The 19,616-nt window shown below is 46.2% G+C and overlaps 1 long non-coding RNA gene across 1 annotated transcript; it reads left to right on the forward strand.

The window, feature by feature from the left end:
* Positions 1-15,352: 15,352 nt before the first annotated feature.
* On the forward strand, positions 15,353-19,410 carry LOC109278739 (uncharacterized). Its single transcript, XR_002085814.2, has 2 exons — positions 15,353-15,438; positions 18,903-19,410. It is a non-coding gene; the product is annotated as an uncharacterized LOC109278739 (long non-coding RNA).
* The last annotated feature ends 206 nt before the right edge of the window (positions 19,411-19,616 follow it).

The following is a 19,616-nucleotide window of genomic DNA, read 5'->3' on the forward strand; positions in this document are numbered from 1 at the left end:
CAGTCCCCGCCAGTCTCCATGGTTAATTGGGTAAGGGTCTCTTTTAGGGTTCTATTCATTCTTTTTACCTGTCCTGAGCTCTGGGGCCTATAAGCACAATGTAATTTCCAGTTTGCCCCCACCGCCTTGGCTACTGCCTGTGTTACCTGCGAGATAAAAGCTGGTCCATTGTCTGATCCTACCATGGCAGGAAAACCATACCTGGGTAAGATGTCTTCTAGTAGCTTCTTAGCCACCGTCTGAGCCGTTTCATGCTTGGTTGGGTATGCCTCCACCCAGCCAGAGAAGGTGTCTGTAAATACTAAAAGATATTTATAACCATACTTTCCTGGTTTGACTTCAGTGAAGTTGACTTCCCATTGGGCTCCCGGTCTGGTGCCTCTGAGCCTGGTTCCTTTTTTATTTGATGTGGCTCTCGCGTTGGTGAGTTGGCAGGTCTTGCAGGCAGATACACCTTGCTCCATTTTGGTGTCCTGTTGGTGAATCTTGATTCTGGCTTGTCGGATTAAGTCTTTTAATTTTCGGGCCCCCATGTGAGTAGACCGATGCATGTGCTCTAATATTGAGACTCCGAGCCGGTCTGGCAGCACGAGCTCCTTGTTAGGTGTATACCACCATCCCTTTATCTCCTGGGCCATGGGGAGTTTCTTGATCTGCTGTTAACTCCTCCTGGGATTATTTGGGCTGGTCTGATAAAACTGGGTCTCCCAAGTCCGGTAGTTGTTAAGCCGTTTTCTAACCCCCAACATTAGCGCCTTGGTAAGGGTGACGAGCTCTGCTCACTGGGCTGACGTTCCGGAGGGTAGAGCCTCCGCCCATACAGTGTCCGTTTCAGTGACCACCGCTGCACCGGCATACCTGTGTCCGTCCCGCACAAAGCTGCTGCCATCAGTGAACCAAGTAGCCTCGGCATCGGGGAGGGGCCGGTCAGTCAGGTCCGTCCAGAATCCATGTACTCGTTCCAGGATTCCCGCATAGTCATGTAGTGGAGCACCTAGGTCAGGGTCGGGCAGCAGGGTTGCAGGATTGAGGGCTGCACTGGGGTGGAACTGCACCCGTGGAGGGTTGAGTAGGAGGCTCTGGTAATGAGTCACACGTGTGTTGCTCATCCATCTATCAGGAGGCTGTTTCAGGACCCCTTCAATGGTGTGTGGGGTCGTGATCCAGATCTCCTGTCCTAGGGTCAGTTTGTCTGTATCCTTGACTAGGAGTGCTGTCGCCGCAATAATTCTTGGGCATGGCAGCCAGCCGGCAGCCACTGGATCTATTTTCTTGGACAGGTAAGCCACGGGGCAGTTCCAGGGGCCTAAGGCTTGAGTTAGAACCCCTTTTGCTATTCCCTTATGTTCGTCTACAAAGAGGTGGAAGGGCTTCGTAATGTCTGGTAGGCCCAGGGCTGGGGCACTTAGGAGGGCCTTTTTTAACTGATTAAAGGCAGTTTCTTCTTTTTCAGCCCATTTAAATGTTTTCCCTCTTTGGTAGCTTCATATAGGGGCCTGGCGATCTCAGCAAAACCTGGAACCCAGAGGCGGCAGTAGCCAGCTGATCCTGATCCTAGGAATTCCCTTACTTCTCTTCGGGAGGTGGGAGTAAGGATCCTTAGGACAGTTTCTTTTCTGGCATCTGATAACCGCCGCTGTCCGCCCTCCAGGATACATCCCAGGTAACTTACCCTCTCCCTGCATATCTGAGCCTTCTTCGCGGATGCCCAATGCCCGGTACCCTAAGGCCCCCAGGGTAGCCAGCAGGTCCTGGGTCCCTCGCTCACAGTCTTTGGCCGTGTCGGCAGCAATCAGGATGTCATCTACGTACTGTAGGAGGGTGAGGCCAGGGTGCTCCCTTCTGTACTCACCCAGGTCCTCGTGTAGTGCCTGGTCGAAGATGGTGGGTGAATTTTTGAATCCCTGAGGTAGCCGTGTCCAGGTGAGTTGCCCACTGTAGCCCTCCTCCGGATCATGCCACTCAAAGGCGAACAGGGGTTGGCTCTGGGGTGCCAGCGGCAGACTGAAGAAGGCGTCCTTTAAATCTAGTACAGTATACCAGACCTTGGAGGGCACCAAGGAGCTCGAGAGTATATGGATTGGGAACAGTTGGGTGTGTGTCCGCGACCCTCTTATTTACTTCCTGGAGGTCTTGTACCGGTCGGTAGTCATTTGTGTGAGGCTTTTTGACCGGCAGTAGGGGGTGTTCCAGGCAGACTGGCAAAGAACTAGTACCCCTAGGCTTCGTAGTCTCCAGATGTGTGGCTGGATCCCCTCCTGGGCCTCCCGAGACATGGGGTATTGTTTGATCCTTACCGGACTCTCTCCTGGCTTGAGCTCTACCAGGCCTGGGGTCCTGTGAGCGGCTAGTCCTATCCCCCCCCCCCCCCCCCCCGTCTCTGCCCAAACGGAGGGGAATTCTTGTAGCCATCTGTCTATATTATCCTCTCTCAGGAGCGCCTCCTGGTGGAGGCGGTATTCATCCTCCAGTTTCATGGTCAGGACCTGGATGGGGTGGCCCTTGCCATCGGTGACCTGAGGCCCCCCCTTGTCTGAAAGTTATCTGAGCTCCAATCTTGGTCAGTAAGTCTCGTCCTAAGAGCGGGTAGGGGCATTCTGGTATTACCATAAAGGAGTGGGATACCCGGCCCATCCCCAAATCTACCGTTCTTCGGGTAGTCCATGAATACTGGCTCATACCAGTTGCCCCTTGTACCCAGGACTTCTTGCTGGCTAGTTTTCCTTATGGGGTGTGGAGGACCGAATGTTGTGCTCCGGTGTCAACGAGGAAGTCAACAGGGGTCCCCTCCACTTTAAGAGTTACCCTGGGTTCGGGGAGAGGGTCCGAACCCCAACTCCCCTATCACTCAGTTCATCTAGCTCCAGGACTTTTACTCGATCAGTCTTGCTTCCCTTCCCGCCGGCCCTTTTCAGACAATCTCGGGCCCAATGCCCTATCTCCTTGCAGTATGCGCACTGATCTTTCTACAGCCTCTGCTTCCCCCCTTGGTGGTTCCTTTACCTTTTCTTGAATCGTCTGCCAGCTGCCGGAGACAGCGGTCTAGTTCCTCGGGGGAGTCAGCAGTGGTAGCTAGTAGTATTCTGGCCAAGTGTCAAGTCTGCTTACTGCTGGCAGCTGCCATGGCGCGAGCCTGCTTGTCCTCAGGAGGCTCCCAGTTATTATATACCTTTTTGGCTACCACCAGTAAGTCCTGCAGACTTTTTTCTCTTAGTCTATCTATTTTCTGTAATTTTTTCCTAATGTCTATGGCCGATTGGTTTACAAAGGCCATGATAACAGCTGCCTTGCTTTCCAGAGCCTCTGGATCCATGGGGGTATAGGTACGGAATGCCTCCATGATCCGTTCTAAAAAGGCAGGCGGAGATTCATCTTTTCCCTGTTGTACATTTCCTACCTTGGCCAAATTGGTTGGCTTTCTAGCAGCCATTCGGAGACCCCCCATTAGAGTCTGGCGGTAGACCCGGAGCCTCTCCTTACCTTCTGCCATGTTGAAATCCCACTGGGGCCGAGTTAAGGGGAAGGAGGCATCTATCTGAGCTTGGTTGGTGGTGGGATTCCTGTCTGCGCCCGGAACTAGTTTTTGGGCCTCATTGAGGATTCTTTCTCTTTCTTCAGTCGTGAACAGGACCTGCAAAAGCTGCTGGCAATTGTCCCACGTGGGCTGATGAGCAAAAAGAACAGAGTCTTGGGGCGCCTGGGTGGCGCAGTCGGTTAAGCGTCCGACTTCAGCCAGGTCACGATCTCGCGGTCCGTGAGTTCGAGCCCCGCGTCAGGCTCTGGGCTGATGGCTCGGAGCCTGGAGCCTGTTTCCGATTCTGTGTCTCCCTCTCTCTCTGCCCCTCCCCCGTTCATGCTCTGTCTCTCTCTGTCCCAAAAATAAATAAAAAATGTTGAAAAAAAAAAATTTAAAAAAAAAGAACAGAGTCTAATAAATCAATAAGCCCTGCCGGTTTCTCGGAAAACTTAGGATTCTGAGCTTTCCAATTGTAGAGGTCACTAGTGGCGAAAGGCCAATAGTGATGGGGCTGATTCCCCTCCACGTCTGGGGGTCCCGTGGCTCGCGGGGGCAGAATAGTGGAGTCGGCGGTGGAGGCGGATTGCTCCCTCTGAGCCCTTTGTCTGGTAAAGGGCGGGCTTCCCACTGGAGCGTTTCCGCCTCCCGCTCTCGGAACAGCGTCTGCCTCCCCCAGAGGGGGAGGATGGTGTTCTTCCAGCATCCTAGGAGAGTTATACGGGGGAGGAAAAATTAATTCAATCATAATACTTAGAGGAGTAGTCTGAGTCTGTCCCATAATGTCATCCAGTAAGTCCACAGAACAAAACAGAGAAACACAGAAACAGACAAACAGAGGGCCCCTAGAAAGTCTTCCAACTCCATGGAAGCAAAACTGAAAGCTAGATGACAGCCTTGCGCCGACCGGCGGGAGCGACCTGCCTTGTCTCAGACCTTTGAGGGGATTCCACGTCTCTCCAAAACCGATGAGGGGATTCCACATCCCTCCAGAAGGGAGGATCGGAATGTCTTCCGAAACTCCCGGCCCGTGGTCCTCCAATGCATCCACTTAGACCGCGTCGGGCACTACCAGAATTTCAGAAATGAGCTCACACAGAAAAGACAGAACGAACAGACACTAACCGTGGCCAGTCAGGCTCTCCAGGTCGCGGGTCCCTCGGGGGTCTTGGGGATCCCGGGCGAGCCCCCAAATGTTATGCCCAGAATTCGTGATCCCCAAAGACCACCAGGGAGCTGAGTCTGATGCAAAAGCAAAGAGCCTTTATTCGAGCTAGCTCGAGCTCAATCCCCTACGTGCACCGACGCAGCGGTGAGATACCGGGGAGAGAGAGCGAGTTTCAAAAGCACAAAGGTTTTATAGGGGTCTAGGGGCAGTTGGTGAGGTAATGGCTGTGGCCTCAGCCGACTGGCTGGGGAAGGGTCGTGGCCTCGGCCGATTGGCTGGGGAAGGGTCGGAGTCCTGTTACGCAGGTCACCGGGCGTGTTTTGACCGGGAAGTTTGAACGGGTGAGCGGGAGGTTACTCAAAGGGAGGAGGCGTGGTCTGAGGTTTCTGCGATTTTCCCCGGAAGGGGGCATGTCAGGGACATAGTCACTCAAGGTGGAGGACACAGCCAGCGGCTGGGGTGGGGTTCTTTGCCTAACAGTTGCAGTTTTATCTTAAAAAGATACATTGTGCAGTATTTACTATGCACAAAACAGAGTAAGTAAAATGCAACCACTCTCAGTGTACTTCCCAGTTAACTTCAATAATAAATCACTCCACATTAAAAATCCTTTCTGTCGACCTTACTTTGATAACATTGTGTCCATACCATTTCCTGAGTAATCACTGTTCTGAATTTGGTGTTTTGCACTGCCTCCTTTATTTTTAAAAACTACTTTCATTGCATATGTATCCATAGTGTATCTCTAAGGGTAACATAGAATTGTTTCACCTGCTTTGAAACAATATAAATGGTTATACTAAACATGCTCTATGGCTTGCTTATGTTTGCCACTTGGTTTTGTTAGCACATTTAAAAATAAAAGTAAATTTTGGGGTGCCTGGGTGGCTCAGTCCCTTAAGCGACCAGCTTCAGCTCAGGTTTGTGAGTTTGAGCCCCGCAGTAGGCTCTGTGCTGACAGCTCCAAGCTTGGAGCCTGCTTTGGATTCAGTGTCTCCTTCTCTCTCTGCCCAGCCCCCCCCGCCCCGCCCTCCCCCCAGCTCATACTCTGTCTCTCAAAAATAAAGAAATGTTATAAATAAATAAACAAACAAACTAAATTTGAACGCTTTTTGATGGGATATATATTTCAGTTACTATCACCTCCTATGTCTTACACCCATCCATTTCACATATTTTAATTACCCATCAGGCCCCTGAAGCCATTTGAGCTTGCAGTCCCTGATTTAAGAAGGCATCCTGTGTAGCCATTCATATATAAAGTTTTAATAACATGGGAATTTACATGTGTTATATTGCATTATAATAACACTTATGTTCTATTGGACAAAAATGATATAAAATTGTATATATTATGCTCTCACCTATATGAACAAAATATGCATAGAAAGGCTAGAAATAATTTTGCCAAAATGTTATTTTTGGCTGGTGGCATTTTGTGTGATTTGTGATATGCACTCATTATATTTTTCTGAATTTACAAAATAATTGTTCATTTTTGTCAAAAAACATTTTTCAAAAATCTAAACCATCGGGGTGCTTGGGTGACTCAGTCAGGTGAGTGAGTGTCTGACACTTGATTTAAGCTTGGGTCATGATCCTGCAATCAAGCCCTGCATTGTCTGTGCTGAGCCTGGAGCCTGCTTGGGATTCTCTCTCTCTCTTCCTCTGCCCCTCTCCTGCACACGCACACTCCCCCCCCCACCCCAAATTTAAGTCATCTATAAAATATTTTAATAGGGCCACTATTGTTTCCCTTTATTCCTTAATCATATCAACTTCAATTAGGTTATGTTGATATTTTTAACTACTTAACATAAACCCATCAGTTCTTGCATTGTCCTCTTAGTAGATCACAACACAGCAATCTGGATGAAATATAGGGGTGACAGCCAGGCACAATGTATAGTCTAGATTAAAGAATAAATATATTAGCTCTGCTGACTCATTTGTCTTAAACCCTATCCAACAAAGATTGCATTCACAGAAGGGAGAACGTGTGTGGTATTTCTAAAAAAGCAATCCAATCGGTAAGAATTTGCCAGATTTTCTCCTGTCAAAGGAAGACGGTGCCCCGATGTGCACCAATACGTAACCTGTAGAGATGGATATGTAGCCAGATAAAAGTGACAAGGGACGATCTGTCAGCTCTTCTTGCTTGGGCTCCAAGCTGACCAAGCAGACACATATTTAGCTTGTCTACCAGCAGCTTGCCTGAGCATTCCAAGTCCCATGATTGTTGGCATTCTGCTTTATGTATCTGCTTCTTGTGAGTTTGGTTAGCATGAAAAGAGTCCCAGACAATCTGATTACATTTGGAGGCTCTTACGAAACGTTCCTTGACATATGAAGCCTGAAGATTAGATCCTGGAACACAGCATCCATGTCAATGTACCGCTGTTCTAGAAAGCCTTATCTAGACGGTCCTCTGGTTCAGCATTTCTTAGATCACATCCCCTTCACATCTTCTGTGCTTCACGGGTGCAATGACAATACCTCAATGCCATTTCAGTTTTTTCAACTTATTAACAAGCCTTGCATTGCCAAAGGGAAGACTTGGCAATCGCAGGTGCCAATTTAAGTATTTTCCAATAAAATCCTAACTTTCTCTCAGTTAGCTGGTAAATGAGCACAATACACAGGTTTTGTTTTTTGTGTTCGTGTTTTGTTTTGTTTTGTTTTTTGTTTTTTTGGCCTGGATTATCTGGTTATGTCTGGCTTCTGACAGTATTTCACATATAAATTATTTTCATAGCCTACTTCATTTTAGGCAAAGCAAAAGATATTGCCACCCCACAGAGAATTTCAAGATTGTTGTGGGGAAACTCTGTAGAACTTGCCAAATGTGGACATGCCAGCAATTTTGAAAATAATCCAGTATGTTGATGTGGGAAGACTGTGCATATAAATTCTTTAATTATCTCTCCTTTTGGCTAAATTTTAGCTCTGTGAGTGAGAGTGGGTCTGAATTTTGCACTGCTGACATAATATTTGATGGCAGTTCCACCTGGCTCCATTCTCGGCCTGAGTTCAGAGCAATACGGCAGTTCTGTGATGTGGACACAGTTTCTATGCTAAAGCCATCCATTTTAATAAAGTAAAGGTCTAGCCCATTGAGCCTCGTTGAATACAGCTATTGCATTGATCTCTTCTGATGCTACAGCCATTGAGTTCATTTCCTTAATCACATTTTCCATACGGGTGAAAGCATGAAACTGCTTGGTATCTTCCAGAGTGCATGCATTCTAATTTCAGAATTTAATCAAATGGAACTGGCTTCCTGACAGAGTAAACAGACCAAAATACTGTATCCAGACCAGCTGCCAACCTAGCAGCCTGAATTTATTTTTCTTTGCTTTGCTAAATGCATCTTGAATTTTTGAAAACATAGTCCAGGTTCAGGAAATTTAGCATTTTTGAACCAAGACCAGTCACCTCTAATATTTTTCCGTAAATACATCCATTAAATTTCAGGAGTCAGGTAGCTGAGTTAATCTTTTCTCCCCTGTCTGTGGCCAGAGAAGAAAACATATTCCTCTCTTCTGTTGAATGCAGGGATTGTGTTTACGTAGCCCTTGTCATTTGGGCTCATCTAATAAATAGGGAATACTTGTAAATATCTATACATGTTTCTTTTTTCTGATTACTACTTCTGTATTTCCTATGCGAGTCTTATAATGTTACTCATATCTGAAATCTTTCCAAGTATTTTCGGTGCCATTTTTATATATCATTCCATATATTAATATCAAAGCTTTATTTATACTATAGACTCAGTGTGGCAATCAGGACACAGGAAGAAATAAAAGAGTCATCTGGGTAGACTACCTATTTCTCAAACCACTTGGTTTGTGAAAGAGGGCTTGAGGAGGCACAGAACATATTACCAATTCCTTTGTTGTTGCTAATTCTTTTTTTTTTTAATTTTTTTAACGTTTATTTATTTTTGAGACAGAGAGAGACAGAGCATGAACAGGGGAGGGGCAGCGAGAGAGGGAGACACAGAATCGGAAACAGGCTCCAGGCTCTGAGCTGTCAGCACAGAGCCCGACGCGGGGCTCGAACTCACGGACCGTGAGATCATGACCTGAGCCGAAGTCGGACGCTTAACGGACCAAGCCACCCAGGCGCCCCTGCTGTTGCTAATTCTAACGTATCCATCTTGGAAACAGACTCTTTTGTAGTATATGTGTCTTTTATTGACCAAAAATGGTTTCTGTTTCAATATCCTTGAACACCAGACCAGGGATGGCATTTGTTATCTACTCAGGAGATACTCAGAAATGCGCACCATCTCACATCAAACGGATACCACTTTCCACAAGAGTGTATGGACACCCTCACTTCCTACAGGCCCGGGAATGCCCCGCCACCCCCACCCCAGTTCAGATCCTCAGTTCCCTCTTCAGGCTGGTCATGCGTCAACCTTCAGCTCGGCTATCACTTCCTCCCAGAAGCCTCTCTTGCTCTCTTCTCTTCCCTTTTCACACTCTTGGTTTCAAATACCGTCCATATGCTAAGGCCTACCATATTTAAATCTCCAATCCAGCTTTCTTCTGAGCCTCAGACATGCATGTACAACTGTATACTCAGTATCTCCACTTGGGTGGCATCTTAAAGTAAACATGCCCAAACAAACTCATGACCCCTCCTTCAAAAAACCCAAACCTAGCCCTAATGTTGCATTACATATCCACTGCTGTGAAAAAATGACCACAAAATCTAGTGGCTTTAAACAACAATAAATATATTACCTCAGAAATTCTGTGGGTCAGGAATTTGGCATTAGCTTAGCTGGCTGATTCTGGCTCAAAGCCTCTCAACAGTTTGCAGTCAAGATGTTGACCAGGGCTGGAGTCATCTGGGGGCCTGGATGGAAGATCCCCTTCCAGGACGGTTCATTCCTATGGCTTTCAAGTTGGTGCTGTCTCTTGATAGGAAACCTCAGTTCCTCCCTACATGGACCTCTTCACAGGGATCCCGAGAGCTGTTTGAGTGTCCTCATGACATGGTGGCTGGCTTCCTCCAGAGCAGGTGACCTAAAAGAGAGCAAGGAGGATGCTGTACTATCTTTTGTGACTCAGCCTCATAAGGCAAACACTGGCACTTTCTCAGTATTTGATTGGTCACACAAGCTAGCCACAATTCATTGTGGAAGAGTTGACCACAAGGGTGTAAATACCAGGAGACAAGAGCCGCTGGGGCCATCTTGGTGGCTGGTTACCACCCCTTTCTATCCAGTTGTTCATATCAGAAACTGAGAGTCATCTTTTAACACCTTCTCTCTACCACCTCTAGTCAACACCAAGTCTAGCCTACCTCATCTCTGCTTTGACTTTGTCTGCTTTTATCACTCTAGCCCAAGTCACATCACCTCTTATCTGTAGTCCAATAGCCACTTAGTTGCTTCCTCTCTAAAATGGTAACAAAAATGACTACCTCGTGGAGTTGTAGTGAGGATCAAATGAGACAAACTGTTATTGTAGAAAAGTGCCTGGAAGGGAACCAGTGCTCAGTGTTTTGATGAATACAGCACTTCTGGTAGACAACTACTGATCTGCTTTGGTGGCATCTGAAGAAGTCTTTCCAGGACGACGGAGTTAGCTCAGTGGGTTGGGGAGGCTTGGTGACCTCCTCCTTCTGTGATACAAGAGAAGTGCAGTGGGACTCTCAGTCACTGGGTCCTGGGGCGGGTAGCAGAGCAGAAACGAGAATGCAACCGTGGGAGCAGGTGGAGTTGATGGCCTGGCCTAGACGTGGTAGCAGGACGCTTTAGAAATCCCATGGCAGTGCATAATCCCCAAATCACAGGCTTTCAATTTTTCTGGGGTAAAGACCCTTTTGAGAATCTGCTGAAAGAGACTGACAATCTATCTGGAAAAAGAACAACACATAGTTTCATGCATGCAAAATTGGGCAAGTAAGTTTCAAGGAGTTTGGGAGTCACATAAGAGTTCCTGCTTTGAACACAGAGCTCCTTCCCTGGCAATCAAATTCAAAGGCTATTTTATAACAAACAGATGTGGGAGTGGGAACGGCCCTCGAATTACATACGACCTTTTCAGGTTTTACTCTATGGATGATAAAACTTAATTAAAACTTCATTTTAATAACTTAATAAAACCTTCTTTTTCAAAAGATTGTCATTTATATTTTGAAGGTATTGTTTATAGACTAAAATACATCCTACCTCACACATGTACTCCTGTTCATACTTTGTCTCTGCTTTTGACATTAATATCTTCTTTAGTCAAAAACATAGAGGGGTGGAGCATGTGGGTGGCTCAGTTGATTAAATGTCTGACTCTTGATTTTAGCTCAGGTCATGATCTGATGGTTCGTGAGTTCGAGCCCCAAGTTGGGAGCCTGCTTGCAATTCTCTGTCTCTCCCTCCCTTTCTGCTCCTCCCCCACTGCTCGCACACGCACTTCCTCTCTCTCTCAAAAATAAACTTAAAAGAAAAATATTTTTAAAAATATATAGGTACCTGGGGGGCTCAGTCAGTTAAGTGTCCGACTCTTGATTTGGCTCAGGTCATGATCTCACAGCTTATGGGTTTGAGCCCCCTATCAGGCTCTGTGCTGACAGCTCAGAGCCTGGAGCTTGCTTTGGATTGTGTCTCCCTCTCTCTCTGCCCCTCTCCTGCTCATGCTCTTTGTGTGTCTCTCTCTCTCAAAAATAAACATTAAAAAAAAAAAGACTTAAACATAAATAGTAAAAAGTTATAAATAAACAAATAAATTATCACATTCTATTCTTTTCTCCAGGTTGCATTTTATAGTTTTGAATAAGTGTGGGAGTAACATCGTTACCAGCAGGCTGTCTCTCTGTTCTCAGTGATGAGATCTCACTAAGACTACAGCGTCTCACCACATGACAGCCAAGAGCTGGGGCAGTGTGGTGTGTGTGTGTGTGTGTGTGTGTGTGTGTGTGTGTGTGATATCACTTATGTAGTGCTGCTTTTTATTTTGCAACAGAAGCAGCCTGGGGCCATACCTCAGGAAGCCACGGTGTCATTTGTCAGAATGCTACTACCCTCCCCAAATTCTTTATCTGCAGGATACTGGAAGATGAAGGAAGCTAATAGGTATAATGCCAATTACTCTTATGCCCCATGCTTAACATGTGCTATGCCTTTAATTATTACCCCCAATGTTACAAAAAAAAACCCTTTTGGCTACCTATCGCTGGCCAAGCTAATACTCAAGACATGAGTTTTGGGTCACCTTGGGTGGCTCAGTCAATTAAGTGTCTAACTCTTGGTTTCAGCTCATGATCTCACGCCCCGTGAGATCAAGCCCCATTTCACCTACAATTCTATACTTTAAAAAATAAACTTGTTGGGGAGCCTGGGTGATACAGTTGGTTAAGTGACCAGCTCTTGATCTTGGCTCAGGTCATGATCTTGTGGTTCATGGGTTTGAGTTCCACATAGGGCTCTGTGCTGACATCGAGGAAGGTGCTTCAGATTCTCTCTCCCTTCTCCCTCTGCCCCTCCTGGCTTGCACAAGCACTCTCCTTCTCCCTCTCTCTCTCTGTCTCTCAAAATAAATAAATAAACTTATATATATATATATATATATATATATATATATATATATATATATATATATAGAGAGAGAGAGAGAGAGAGAGAGAGAGAGAGAGAGAGAGAGATGAGCTTTAATTGGAAAGGAACAGATGCTTTATTCAGGAGGTCATCTGCCTGGGGAGAAGGTAGACTCTTGTCCAAACACCAACTCGAGGTTTCTGCCTGTCCCAAAGATTTTTTAAAGGAACTTTAGGGAAGTTAATCAGCAAAAGGGGAGCACAGTGATCTGTGACATTTCTTGATTACATGCAGACACAATGGTGCCAGCCATAGACCCTATCTCGGTGCTTGGAGGTTATGTACTGGTGCCCCGGGGGGAGGTTGTACCAGAGGGTTTCGTTCTGAGTCTTTCTAGGAGACGAGGCACGATCAATAAATATACAAAGACAGGTATAGTTAATCAATCACACAGGCTAAAGGTTCTTGCTAAAACTTAAAGACCATTAAATTGGCCAGAGGCACCAAGGTGGTGGCTTCACCAAGCCTGAGAGAAAGGGGTTTTTACTTCCATTTTGCAGAGCAGAAAACTGAGTCATGAAGTCATTAGTCCAGGCAGAATTCCTGCCCAGAATTCCTCCTTCCACTGCATGTGTCTGATTAGTGTAGTCCTTTGCAAAGGCAGTTGCTGTCTTGCTGTAGAATAAAGGGAAAGTAGGAGTCAGAAACAAGTGCTTAGATCTTCCTTTCCCCTGTAAAGAAGTAAATGACACTCATCTCAAAGAATGGTCAGGCGATCACAGGCTGGGAGGAGAGGCTGGGCTTTGGGAGAATCAGAGCCTAGGGCAGGGGGAGAATTTCAAGATCAGAAGCCAACAAAAGTGTGTCAGAAAGTTGGGGGGAAAGGAAAAGATCTCTGCTTCTAACAACGCGTCGAAAGTATTCAGACTATGCCTTGTCTGGTATAAGCTTGTCAGTTTGGGGGTTGCGTGTGAATCAAAGGTAAAGCCTATGTACAACGTTTTTGCAGGGGGCTGCGATGTCAGAGCGCCCAGATCAGAAACCTGCTTGTCTCCTGCGTCCAGGGGTGCACACTCTTTCTTTCTCTCCCCACCTCACATTTCTGGGGCTATTGGGAAAGATTCTGTCATTTGCACTGCTCAGTGACCAACAGGAAAAGTCTGAATGAGGAGACAATAAAATGGGGAAAATGAGACCAACAGAAAAGCACCTGAAGCAAAAATCTGTGTCTGGGGAGGTTAAATCGCAGTAAACAGAGGGGATTTAGAAATCGGGATGCAATTAATGTTCTTGACTTGCGTCCCCCTCAGCTCTGGGGACCAAGTGTGGCAAATGGAAAGAGCATGCCTGGGCTTTACTGTGGGGAAAGAAATGGCTTCTGTCATTGGTAGCCCCTCCTCCAGAGGCTCCAAGCCTGCATTGTGACTCAGCATCTTAGGTAATAAAGAAACACTGAGCCCCTCCCCCAGGACTTTTTCCATCTTGAAGGAAGAGAATTCCTGGGAAATACAAAGGAATGAGTCTCTAATCTCCAACAGTGGGAATGCCAAGGACCTTGGCCCAGCAGGGGCAGAAGGGACACATATTATAGGAAGAAGGTGGGCCAGGAAGCCCTGGTCAGCTGCAGATGCCCAGGGCACCTGAGTCAAGTTCTCCTCTGCTCCTGGAGGCTCTTGTGTGCTAGCTAATTCCTTCCCCAAACATCTGCTTGCTGTCAGGTTAGGAAAGACATACTTGCTTTCCACTTTCTCAGGGATGTTGAGAGGATTCGTGAAGGGCTGTAATGAAGGGAACTGGGAGATTCTGGAGACAGATATTGTTTAATTGCTGAAGTTCTGTCTGTGAGTGAGCTCAGATGTGGAGAGCTGACAGCCGCCTGGGGCATGAGCCAAGGTTCTTGGCAGCAAAGGGCAGGCCCCAGGCACAGTCCGGTCCACCTCTGCCACTCTGAAGCATGATGGACATGAACTCCAGCCATCCTCATGTTAGGTTGGTTATATGCAGAAGCGGGGAGAGGGGATGTGGCCCCTCAGGCTTCATGTCTTGGGAGGCCACCTCCAAGACTCCCCAAAGAGAAGAAGAGCTGTTAATAGGAAGAGAGGGTTGACGCTCAGAGAGCAACGTGTGTCTATCACCCTTGCTTCCTTTGCTCAGTGTAGTAAGATTAGACTGGATGATTCCATTTGCCAGTAGTATGTTTAGTTTTTCAGAGTTGTTGCTTCCACTGATGGCTCATTCAATTATGTGGCAGTCATAATCTACTTGTAAGACACATTAGTTTATAAGGGGATATCACATCCTCTATTTTCTTTGATTTCCAACAGTTTGGTGAAATATACCCAACCTGGATAAGGTTAACCTTTGGAACCTCCAAAATGCAATACCTCACACCAGATGCTTTATATCCTCCCCATGTAAATGTAAACAGACTGGCTCAGCATGCAGTTCTCCCCACAATTATTCAGGGACCTGGATCCTCTCTATCTACTTTCTTTTTTTTTTTCTTTTCCCTTTCTTTCTTTCTTTCTTTCTTTCTTTCTTTCTTTCTTTCTTTCTTTCCTTCTTTCTTCCTTTCTTTCTTCCTTTCTTTCTTTCTTTCATTCTTTCTTTCTTTCTTTTTTAAAGTAAGCTGTATGGTCAACGTGAGGCTTGAACTCAAGACCCCAAGATCAAGGGTCACATGCTCCACCCACAGAGCCAGCCAGATGCCCCTCCATCTTGTTTCTTCTAATTTTGAGAGGGTACCTCATCTGGGTTGCAGCAAGTGGAAAGGGGAAAGCCTATGACCCCTCCTGGTCTGGTCTCAAAACCACATTGGGAATTGGACCCATCACTCCCATCACACTTCACTGTTGAGAACTTTGTCACGTCTTCATCAGAGAAGGTGGGGAAAGGTAGGACAGCCTGTCAGCACTGTGTCTTGCTAGAAGAAGGGCAGAGTGAGCCATCAGTGTGTCACACAGAGTGTAGGGATTAGTTCCTTTTTCCATAGTCGATGAAAAAGATAAATAAGGGAGACAAATGGGCTCATTCAAAGGCACACAACTGGCTGAGGGTTAGCATGGGAGCAGTAACACTGGCGTGGTTCCTCAGCCCTTTTCCTTTTCCCTACCATCCTCCCAGGCCGGCAGGGCAGACCCTTTAAAGGAGCACTGCCCTGGAAGACCTGGGACAGATCCTTAACATCAGTATGTGGAGCCAACAGAGGTAAATGCAAGATAGCACAGACTGTGTTCAACTCCTCTTCCCTACGCTCAGGCGCAGAGACAGAGGTCATAACTGCTCTGCCTCCTGGGTCCCCAGCCCACGGGGAGTGGATGTGTGCAGGCATAGAGAATCCTACACAGTGATAACACCCTCTTAACAGGCCATTTCATGTTGTGGATCTCGGCCACAAGTGTGTTCCTATGCTCATTCCAGGTCCCACTGGCTTCTATTATTCTAGACCACCTTTTGCTTTTGACCGCTTGCTTCCCCAGCATGATCAGTCTATGGAGATTAAGAATTCAGTGGGCAAAGAGGTCCAGACTGCAACAATTATGTTCGGTCATCTCTTGAATCAGCACGCACAGCCACCCCCCCACCCCGGCCACCTCCCTCCCACCAAGACTCCTCCAGGAAATCAGTGATTTTGTACCATGTGACTCAGATCTCTCCAAGCATCATCAACCTGTGGGCTCAAGCTTGGGGTTCCTTAAGATTCACACCGAAATCTTGTTCATTCTTGGTTTGGATAACTCCTAAAAATAATCCCGGTTCCTTGTAAAACTGTAGCCCCAAAGCCCTTCTGGGAGTCTCTGGAAGTGGGGCAAGGGGTTCCATATGTTCATGTTTCAGGCCCACCCCCTCGGTGGGTCCCTGCCCTTCGAGGTTACAATACTCAGCCCCTGTTGCTCCAGTTTTCTGTGCCTCAACCGTCTGATCTGCCAAGGGTGGGGCCAGAGAAATATTTTTTTGTTTCTCTCCCTGTGGGGAACAACCACAGCAGGGTTTCTTGGGCCCCAGGGGTTGCTAAGCCCAGTGAGAGGGCTCTTTCCATTGCGCCTACTTCCCAGAGTGCGGTGTGCCCCCAGGATGACGGGGCGTGGGTAGGTCCAAGCACCAAAGGCTGCATATACCTGTTGACCCTGGACACAGATGCTCATTCACTATGTCCTCTCATCTCACGATGAACTTTTGTGCCCTTCTCTGTAGTTTGGCTCCCTTAGTGCATCCTTCCACTCCTAGTTTGCCAGACAATTCAGTGTGTATCTGATCCCCAGGCACTGACATGATGTAAGCTCTTTTTCTAGGAGGAACTTTAGCTTATAGAGCCCAGGGACTCAGGTGAGGTTACAAAACCTTACTCCTATCTGTATCCAAATCTCAACTCGTCTATTACAATATCAGTGCCACCCCCTCAGGTCTCTGGGCACTGCTCAGATGAACACTTTCCTTTAATGCTTTATTAGTGTTTTAAGATGCATGATCTTTCAGTCATGGCTATTGCTGTATTTCTGGGTCTTATCCTCAGATACATTAAAAGAAAAAGGAAGTGTTTATGCACAGACCGCATGACTAGAGAAATTACCAAGTAGCCGAGACATCTGTTGTTATGGAAAATTATTGAATTGTTCTGTCAATCCCCAAAAGGGCCACCAGAAGAAACCTTCAATCAAGCAAAGCTAAGTTAGACTTCCTGAAATTCAGGGGAGTACCATGTTGACGGTCTTAGCGGTTTCTCAGGGGAGGGAAATCACGGAGGGATATTTTTGGTATTTCAGGGCAAGGGCTAAGTGATTTAGGGCAGCTCTTGCAAATCAGGGAACTAGTTAGTATAGAGCAGAGTTAACGACATGAGAGCTTTGGACTGGTGACCACACAAAGCAGAGGTTCTCAGTAATTCATCAGAAATTACCCTCAAGTTCTCAGTAATTTCTCAGGACTTGGCTCACCCCACGATTTCCATGCGTGTCCTCCAGGGCAAGATGGGGCTTTCTTCCCTCATCTTTTCCTCCTGTATCCTTTCTTGGAAGGGGATCTTCAGCAAAACAGAGGAAAGAGATAAGGATGGGGTTCATGTAATAACTCATGGAAGTTTATCCTTGAGAAGCACAGTAGCAAAACCAAAGAAAATACCTGTCTTTATGAATGTGAAGGAATGAAAAGCCTCTTAGCAATTCCAGACATTCAGGATTGAATGCTGTCCTCCCCCCGCCTCACCACCCTCCACATCCCCCACCCCCACTGCCAGATGGATCTGGGTCCTGGGGAGAAATTGGAGAAATGGAACCAAATCAAGGATACTTCCCGTAGGGAAGAAGAGTGAGGAACATAGAGACAGAAAGGCCACCCTGATACCTATAGGCGGCCGATGGGTGACTCAATGGAGAAAGAAGAATATTCTGCTTCATCCTTCAAAGCATCATAGGCCTGTGTGCCTATTCCTTCGCTAGACCGAGGTCCAAGAAGGTGGGCCAGGATTATGACTTCATTGTCATATCCTTCCTGCCGATTAAGGTGACATCCCTTCCGAATAAGGAGTTTTAAAGAGAGTGGATTATGAGTCCAACTTTCCCCTGTTTACAGAAGAACAATCAGCCTTCCCATCAACTGCATCACAGTTGGATATATTTGTTGTTTAGAGGTCCAAAATCTTGGACAAAAACGGCAAAAACGTCTGTACCCTGTCGTATCTATCTTTGTGGTTTAAATCTGGCAGTCGTCGATCTTAGCTGCCCCGTAATCCACCTCTCTTCTGTCCTACATTAAGTGGCTCCTCAAAATGTCTCTTGCAGTGCAATATCATTATATCATCTTTACAGATACCAGTCTCAGGACCAGTTTGCCCTCTGGCAGTTTCCTTAATTGGTGATTTGGCAACATTGGGGTTTTTTTCTTCCAACCTGCCAGTTTCCTTCATTTAAAGCAAATTCTGTCAAATGAGTAAGTGCCCATAGCACAATTACCAAGCACAAAACGAAACTGCAAATACGCATTAGCTTACCAGGGTAGCGCCTGGTATATTAACAAGAAAGAGACAAGCATATGAGATTGACAAGAGAATGGAGCATTTCATTTTTTTATTCTGTTTTATTGCTGCAATATCCCATTTGATGGCCTCCAGCTTTCAGAGCATCAGCTTCCTGCAATGACACTAATGAAGAAATGCTGCTTTTTGTTCATTCTTTAACCAACTGTGTTGCTCTTTAATGGGAATATGGCACTTTCCCCCCATTCATGCAGAGTTATGAGCAGTTAAATCTCTAGGGGACCTATGATGTGTACAGCACTCTTTTCCCTCTAAGATTTCTCTGATTAGATGGTAAGTACACTTTCTGTCGATAAATTCAACATTCTAGATATTTCAAATTATGGGCAGAAACAGGGATATTTTTCGCGCCTGGAAAAAAATTAAAGAACCCGAGAGGCTTTTTGAATAACATTTCTCTGTGCGATATACTGTTTTAATTATTTCCCAATCATTTTCTTCAGTCTGTTCTTTATGAAGGCACCCGCACTGACAACTATTTTTGTTAATCATTCACACGTAACTGACTTCTAAATAGTTTCTTATTTAAGCAGAAAGTTATTCTGCCATTTTGCCAGAATGTCCACTCAGGGTTGATCTCCCATGGGGCTCATTTAATTTCTTCTCTGTTTTCTTCTCTGGGTTCCTTCCGCTTGCCCAGAAGCACGGAATTTGATCTTATGTCAGTTCTCTGAGACTCCACCATAATTGAAGGCTGGGATTAAGCTGCCGGGACAGTGGAAGCAGTGAGGTGCATGAACTGTTTTCAACTGAGTTTGATCCCCAATCATGAAATGTAACTGAGTCCTAGGTTAGGTCCAAACCAGCTGGGACATGACCTAAAATCACTCACAGAGCAGACCTGCTTCAAGATCCAGGAACGACGGAAATATCTTCTGCAGAGTAGGAAACAAATTGGATATCCATCCTCCCTCCCCCCAGTTTCGGGAGCATTTCATTTCTGCAGAAGACTGGACAGATTTTGATGTTACCACATAATAAATGAATCTATCACACAGATCATCAGACTGGATAGAAACGGATCGGTATTTCAAGTGAAGCTTCTCATATTCCATCAAAATAGGTGAACAGATTAAGAAATTTCAGTTGTGGGAAAAGAAAAACTGTTACAATGTTTTTAATTTAAAAACTGTATTTTTCAAACATGACTGAAACTGTTGAGTATTTTTTTTCATATTTATTCATTTTTGAGAGAGAGACAGACAGACAGACATGAGTGGGGGAGGGGCAGAGAGAGAGAAAGAGACACAGAATCTAAAGTAGGCTCCAGGCTCTGAGCCGTTAGCATGGAGCCCAACACGGGGCTTGAACTCACAGACGGTGAGATCATGACCTCAGGCAAAGTCCAATGCTC

This window comes from Panthera pardus, unplaced genomic scaffold (assembly GCF_024362965.1).
Source record: "Panthera pardus isolate Hobbes unplaced genomic scaffold, ASM2436296v1 HiC_scaffold_12, whole genome shotgun sequence".
Taxonomy (NCBI): domain Eukaryota; kingdom Metazoa; phylum Chordata; class Mammalia; order Carnivora; family Felidae; genus Panthera; species Panthera pardus.